At 42.7% G+C, this 8,308-nt stretch overlaps 1 long non-coding RNA gene across 2 annotated transcripts; it reads right to left on the reverse strand.

Annotated features, from left to right (window-relative positions):
* Positions 1–1,364: 1,364 nt before the first annotated feature.
* Positions 1,365–4,176, reverse strand: LOC136464729 (uncharacterized). 2 transcript variants are annotated; one of them, XR_010761257.1, is made up of 3 exons: positions 3,989–4,176; positions 2,614–2,705; positions 1,365–1,940 (listed from the first exon to the last, which is right to left on the reverse strand). It is a non-coding gene; the product is annotated as an uncharacterized lncRNA (long non-coding RNA). The 2 variants fall into 2 exon arrangements; XR_010761256.1 differs by having other exon boundaries at positions 2,425–2,705.
* Between the last annotated feature and the right edge of the window lie 4,132 nt (positions 4,177–8,308).

Raw genomic sequence — 8,308 nt, forward strand, 5'->3', positions numbered from 1 at the left:
TGCTACTTAGGCTGTTAGGCACTTAGCCTGTGCATCACACCTTCATAATGATCGTGAAGACATCATCAGCAATCAGGGGAGCCATCAAACCAGATTTCTCATCGTAATGGGTATAGAAAGCCTTTACCCTGCCATACAGAGGTCAAGAGAACCAAATTACAGAACGGATAGTCAAGCTCTCCTCCTGGAGTAGACAAAACAACACACCACGTACGTCGCTGAAAAGGATGTCATGGTGTTCTTGTGCAGATTGGAGACCGCGATCCTCGCCGCTAGCTTCACAGCATGGGAAAAACAAAACGCCAAAATCAGTCAACAACTGTGCAGTCGAGTCGCTCAAGCAGCAGACCAAAACATCCCGCAGACGAATCAATTATTTTGGGGGCCTGCGGGGGTGGGGGTAAGCAGAGCAGTCACCGATGCGTAGTCGGGGTGCGAGGCGGTCAGAGGTTTAAGGCCTTGTTTAGATGTAAAAAATTTTGCAAAATGGTTATTGTAGCGTTTTCGTTGTTATTTGGTAAAGTGTCCTATCATAGTCTAATTAGGTTTAAAAGATTCGTCTCGTGGATTTCGTCTAAACTGTGTAATTAGTTTTATTTTTTATTTATATTTAATGCTTCATGTATGCGTCCAAAGATTCGATGTGACGGAGAATGTGAAAAATTTTGCAAAATTTTTTGCAAACTAAACTGGACCTAAATGCCTCGAGAAATCGGTGATCGCGACGAGATTAGATGACAAGGACGTTTTGATTTTGAAATGATGTATGGGAGAAGGTAGAACCGCCCTGAAGCGCGGGAGAGGGAAAATTTCTCCCGCGCGTTTCCAGCGAAATTGGGCAGCGTTGGCGCCTTGGTGGGTGGGGCCATGACGCGTACATATCGCACGAAGAATAAAGTTCTAATAAAATTTATGTTGCAGTTCGAATTTCATTCTTTTGATGATATATATAGCATCAGTATATCTTTAATTGATCGAAGAATACAGCGTAATTGAATAGAATTAGATACTCAGCTTTGAACCTTCAGCAAAATATAATAGTCTGAGCTGAGATCATAGGGCCGAACTGATCCAGAAGAGCTCAAGAGCATTGATACATGTGTATATATATGTATATATACATATACATATATATGTATATATGTATATACATATATATGTATGTATGTATGTATGTATAGGGCCGAACTTCAGATGCGGATTGGAAACAACTGCAAAATAACGTGGGCGGCTGGCCAGGAGCTCGGCAAGGAAAAAAAAAAAGGCTGGGCCGGGCCTGGGAGGCTGAACGAAAGGGTGGGCCTGATAGCATGTACGGTGGTGGTGCTGGGTACTGAATAGCTATTTGGTACCCAGGTACCATATAGTAATACTATATATATATATATATATATATACACACACACACACACACACACAATACAATCTTACAATTATAGTGAAATATTTTGGGATACTTCTTTTGAGATCAAAATAGGGAATGATATTAGCTGATGAGTGATGACCAAGCACTCTTACAAATCTCAAACAGGGAAGGCCAGTAGACTGGGTGACTTATAGCCATTGGCCGCACAGGAGGATCATGAGTCATGCCTGCTGTCTGCTGATGTGGGATGAGCTGATGAACCTTTTCTTCTGACTGCTGCCATCTGATAATATGGCGATGCCACAGGCTAGTTATACGATGAGTCACTTGTAGGTCGAGCTTGTCCAGACTCCAGCGTGTTTCCTAAAATGGTCCAGGTCTCATGATACCATCATCAGGGCATCCATTGAATGATACAGTGTCCTCTCTGCTGGAGGTGATGGAATGTTAGAACTGTATATACAATGCTGGAGCCTCTTGCTGATTGCCTTCCATAAGCTGAGGCTGCTTGCTGACATGTTGCTGAGCTATAACCATTGGATGGTCATGATTAATGCTAGCTCAGCGCTCCACCCTGCATTAAGACAGTATTAAGTTCCTATCTGGGACAACAAGATATAGCTTTAACAGGAATGTGCAGTAACACTGTAACAGGTGCATGCAATGTACTGAGTCTCCGACCAAGAACAAGAAGTATGGTAGGTAATACAAGATTACAGAATGCAAGTGATGATCATCAATAGACATTGCAATCAAATGATGACAAATAGGTATTTCTGACAACTGATTATTGATTAGCCACTGAACTTGAGAATCCAAGCCTATATTTTTCACAGAGTCTATACTATGCTAAGGATTCAGTAGTCCATTGGTTTTTATGTTGCAGCTTTCCTAAATCCCATGTAAGCAGAGAAACAAAACATACTGCAGTGATAAACGGAAAAAAGGGAAATAACATTTCTGCACCACAGTTAAGTATAATTTATTCTTGATAATTATAAAGAAGATGACACTATAACAGAATCAAAGTTCTGCTACTAAAAAGGAATTAAACATACCCTAAAATTAAGCTCTTCCGATTTCCGAAAGTATATGTGATTCACATCACTCCTTGCAACAATTGCACCGCATGAACTTATAGCAAGCACAGTACAGTGAACCAGGACTAGTACTCTAGTGGACCATAATTGAGATCAAGTAAGCAGGGTCAGGCATTATGGTTTCCAGCTTCAAGTGTATCTTTGTACCTTGCATCACAACCTGCCCTCCAATGAAAAACTGTAATGCAAAGGACTTCTGCAGTGCATATTTTGCTTTGCTTATCATATCCTGCCCTCATCTGTAATAAAGAAAATGATGGTTTCCCAAATGATGAATTGAAGCTTACAAAATATAAACATGGAAAATAGTACTATGCCGCCAAACTTTTCAACATCTGGTGTTTCTACTGATGTCCTAGAACTACAAGAATAATCCAAATGCGAAATATGCATTCAGTCCTGATTACTGTAATGTTTGAACGATGCACCCAAATAGCAATGCAAAGTTTCAACAGCACCCACATGAAAACCAAAAGGCAATTGTTGTTTCCTGTGAAATTCCTACTGTGCAAACAGGCAGCAATGCTTCAGACCTGTTTGTGCATTGTTTCAAAATAAACAAAACTTCACATGCATAAATAGTTTGAAACAACAACAACAACAACAACAACAAAGCCTTTAAGTCCCAAACAAGTTAGGGTAGGCTAGAGTTGAAACCCAACAGAAGCAATCAAGGTTGCACGTGAATAGCTGTCTTCCAAGCACTCCTATCTAAGGCTAAGTCTTTGGGTATATTCCATCCTTTCAAGTCTCCTTTTATTGCCTCTACCCAAGTCAACTTCGGTCTTCCTCTGCCTCTCTTCACGTTACTATCCTGACCGGAAACTGAAAAAAGAGTTTGATGGAAACTGACAAACAAATGTTTCCACAAAAATATCAATTAAGAAAGACAAACTAGGCTCCTCAGATGTCTCTTCATCTCCACACAATGAACAGCACCTCGCTGCTTTCAGGAATTGGAACGATATAGGAGGTCAATTTCAATCATCACAGGAGTACTCAACCTTAATTAAGCAGAAACAGTGCAGCAAAGAAGCAGCTGAAAAACAAGAGTAACCCAAACATTGATCTATTGAAGAAAGGAACTCGGCTCCTCAGATGTCTCTTCATCTCCACATAGTGTTCAGCGTCTCACAGGAGCTGCTTTCAGGAATTGGAACGAAATTGGAAGTAAATTTGGTCATCACTGGAGCATCCAACTTTAAAGAAGCAGATCTGGCACGGCCGTTCGGTGTACCACGTCTTTGCATGAACAAGAACCAGATTATACAGCCCGAGCTTCAAACAAAACACTCAGATTCTGAACGCGCAAGTGAGAAGATCCTACTCATTAAGCCACTAACCGCAAAGCATAAATCACCAAAACCAAAATCCTCGACTGGGCGAAATGCCCAGCAAGCTATTAGGTAACGAATCGTTGAAACACTGAAGCCGTTTAGATTCCAGGTAGGAGCTAGGGTTTGGCCGTTTGGGCATGCAACAAGATGGTTACGGAAAGAGAAGGTTGGAGACGACGTGGTACCATTCATATTTCGGGCGAAGGGGTTACAGCCGAAACAGGACTACAGGAGCCGAAGACGCTGTGGGCGCCTACGCTCACACTCGGGGGCCGCGGCAGCCGGTGCACCGTGCACCACCACAACTGCCGCCGCCCGCCGCCGCAAACGAGAAAGAGGCGAGGGACTTGTGAGGTGAGGTCTCGAGGGAGAGGCAACGCGGAGACGGGACAAAGGCCGAAGGCGTTGGGCTCTTGGGCTTTAAAGGAGCGAATGGCGACAGATGGGCATTGCCCCTGGCTATGGCCCATGAGCATGAATAAAAGAGTTCATTTTAATAAACTCCCTAAAGGAAAAGAATCCATTTGAGCTTCGAACTATCGATCTATCCCTAAGTTTCTTCCTCAAAATTTTGAAACCAGAAATCTTATCCCATAAAATTTCTTCAGATTACCTTCCGGTCCTGACTTAAAGACAGTTTCACCACTTTATATAGTTATTAATATAAAAATCTGGTACATATTTGATAAGATTTTTAAATCGTATAAAGATGTCTTCAAGCTTGTAAAAAATCGAAGAAAAATATGTATCCACTAGTTTGATATTTTTCTCTTGGAAGGCAAGATCGAAGCCCTCGCAAACTCGCAGGTGGTCTTTTGCAAGTTTGGAAGGTCATCGCATGACGCCTAATCGTGTCTTGACCACCGAGAATAACAAATGCTTAACGAGATTCTTGACTTGTCACAAGTGCTTGAGACTTCTCTTTCACTCTTTGACTCGATTTCTCTAAATCAAACACTAGGATTTAACTTGAATCGTACAATCTCACAAAGAGATGTCCCCGGGGAAGGGTTTCACGAGGCTTAGGATATGTCTAATCTCACTAGGATTCACATCCCTCAAAAGGATAGGTCTAGGGGACATAGATACCACCATCACACGAAAACTAGTTGTTATACTATGAGAATCAAAAGAGAGTCATTCAATTTTGATACCTACTAGCCGTTGGACCAGGAACAGATTTACATGTTCTAAACTTTCGGAGTACAACAAAGCAGTATGGATCGTTGAAAAATGATATAATCTTAGTTTTATTTTATTTTATGAAATCGACACTTTGGAGATCTGCCAAACTTGGGTGGTCAGGTATGCAATAACGGAGCATCGGTATTGCAATAATCAACTCATGAAGTTAGAAACCCATGGAGGCGACTCTCAAATCTCATTTAGATTTTCTCCAGCAATAGAGACTTGTCAATACACTACATCTCCATCTTGACATGACGTTGAAAGGTCCTAATGGCTAGAGGGGGTGAATAGCCTATTAAAAATTTCTACAACAACACTTAACAAACCGGTTAGACAATTATGAGGCGAAGTAAGTGTTGCGCTAGCCTACTAAAAATGCAAGCCACCTACCATAATTCTAGTTTTTATAGTTTCTAACCACACAATAGCTATGTCACTACACTAAGTTAGTGTGCTCTCAAAGGCTAACTAAAGAGCCACACTAACAAAACTAACAAGCTCTCACAACTAGCTACACTAAAGAGCTTGACAACTAGTTTACGGTAATGTAGAGAGAGTGAGCAAGATGGTTATACTACCGAGTCGAGGAGCGAACCAATCAATCACAAGAATCAATATCAATGAAGCTCAATCACCTCAGAATCAAATGATGACATAATGATTTTTTTTACCGAGGTTCACTTGCTTATCGGCAAGCTAGTCTTCGTTGTGGCGATTCACTCACTTGGAGGTTCACGCGCTAATTGGCATCACACGCCAAACCCTCAATAGGGTGCTGCACAACCAATACAAGATGAGGATCACATAAGCTACAAGCAATTCACTAGAGTACCTTTTGGCTCTCCGTCGAGGAAAGGTCAAGAACCCCTCACAATCACCACGATCGGAGCCGGAGACAATCATCAACCTCCGCTCGATGATCCTCGCTGCTCCAAGCTGTCTAGGTGGCAACAACCACCAAGAGTAACAAGCGAATCCTGCAGCAAAAAATGAACACCAAATGCCTCTAGATGCAAACACTCAAGCAATGCACTTGGATTCACTCCCAATCTCACAAAGATGATGAATGTATGATGGAGATAAGTGGGAGGTTTTGGTTAAGCTCACAAGTTTGCTATGTCAATGCAAATGACCAAGAGAGTCAGCTTGAGCCGGCCATGGGGCTCAAATAGAAGCCCCCACGAAATAGAGCCGTTGGCTCCTCAGTCCACTAAAAATCAGGATGACCGGACACGCCGGTCAGATAGACCGGACGCAGGACCCCAGCGTCCGATCGCCCGATGCTTGCCGTGTGTCATCGGCTTCAAACGATGATCGCCTGATCTCAACAGTCATCGGAGCACTTAAGTTGTGACTGGACGCGCTGCTTGAAGTGACCGGACGCTCCAACATCAACGTCCGGTCGTTTCTAGTAAGGTTCCACTCATGATCGGATGTGTTAGTTAGATCACAACCGGACGTAGGACCCCAGCGTCTGGTCACTTCCAGTAAGCATCCACTCATGACCGGATGCATCAGGTCACGCCCGACCGGACTCACCTAGCGTCCGGTCACTCACCGTCTCCTCTGTGCGCTGCCACGTCAGCGGGATCGGATGTAGCCAGCCAGCGTCCTATCATAAAGTGACCCAGCATCCGGTCAAAGACCGATGCCAGTGTCTTCACTGCTTGCACTAACCGGACGCTCTGGTCTAGTTGAGACCAGCGTTCGGTGCACTCTGTGAAACCCTGTCTTTTCTGTATAGGGCATCGGTGGCACTGTCGAACTGTCCACACTCTACGGGCGGACACTCCACCGGTGAAGTTTCTTACCCTTGCTCCCAAGTGCTAAACACAATGTGTATCACCTTTGTGCATGTGTGTTAGCATATTTTCACAAACATTTTCAAGGGTGTTACGTGTTAGCACTCCACTAGATTCTAAATGCATATGCAATGAGTTAGAGTATCTAGTGGCACTTTGATAACCGTATTTTGATACGAGTTTCATCCCTCTTAATAGTACGACTATCGAACCTAAATGTGATTACACTCGCTAAGTGTCTTGATCACCGAAATAAAATGGCTCCTACCACTTATACCTTTGCCTTGAGCCTTTTGTTTTTCTCTTTCTTCTTTTCAAGTCCAAGCACTTGATCATCACCATGGCATCACCATCATCATGTCATGATCTTCATCTGCTTCACCACTTGGAATATACTACCTATCTCATGATTACTTTGATAAACTAGGTTAGCACTTAGGGGTTCATCAACTCACTAAAACCAAACTAGAGCTTTCAGACGTACCTGCAACCTTAAGGATAAAGAGTGAATCGACATTCAACCACTTGAGTTTTGTGTCTTTGCATATGCCATTTCTTCTCATTTTTTCTTCTCAAGGGTTGCAATCTTGTTGCCTTAACAAAACCATCTTGGGCATGTGACCTGAACCTAACTCAACCTATATGATTTAACTAGTGGCTTCAAGTCACTTCATATGATTCAACGATGATTTTATCGTCTGCAAAATATGACTCCTTGTAACTCAATTTGTTCATCAACTTAATGTAACTACTCTTTTATTCACCTTTGCCATGGTACCTCGATCGCCAAGTAGTCACTTGCCCTTCACTTTCTCTTGGTCCTTTGAAACATTCTCCTTGCTACTTTCACCCTATCGAGCCCTTCTCGTTTTGTTTTCAAATCAATATTAAGCATTCTTTGTAAAACATTATCGGTATTGATTCTAACTTGATTTCTATCCATTTGTTTTACAATACTCCATATACACATGTATGCCACATGTTTGCACAAGGTCGTGTCACTTTTCCTTTTTGTACCTTGGTTTGCCATTTCATCATAATATCAATCATATGGAATATCACATTTGTTCGCCATACAATTGAGTCTTGATTTACTGTGAGCTCAACATTTTAAAAAATCAATATATTACTCAACATTTAGCAAACTTGTTATTGTTATTCAATTCCCCCAAAACCATCAAAGGGCTAGATGCCCGCGCCAACACACGAGCCTACCACCTCGTAGCGACCTCCATCACCCACTACGAAGACGGACCTTCGCAGTGGTACGATGCCTCGAGGCAAGCATGTGTGTAGCACGGAGAGGAGCAATACAACGAGTGTGAGCAACGACAATGATGACCTCCGCGGGATGTAAGATGGGGGATGAGGTGGGGGTTTAGAGAGGAAGGAGTTAGGCAGGAGGGAAAGGGAAAGTGGAAGAGGACACGGTCTGACGAGTGACGCCATGGTAAAGCCGACATTTTAATATCTCCCTTATCTTTGGTCAAGCCAAAGAAAACTTGACATTTTAAC

This window comes from Miscanthus floridulus, chromosome 7 (genome assembly GCF_019320115.1).
Source record: "Miscanthus floridulus cultivar M001 chromosome 7, ASM1932011v1, whole genome shotgun sequence".
Lineage (NCBI taxonomy): Eukaryota > Viridiplantae > Streptophyta > Magnoliopsida > Poales > Poaceae > Miscanthus > Miscanthus floridulus.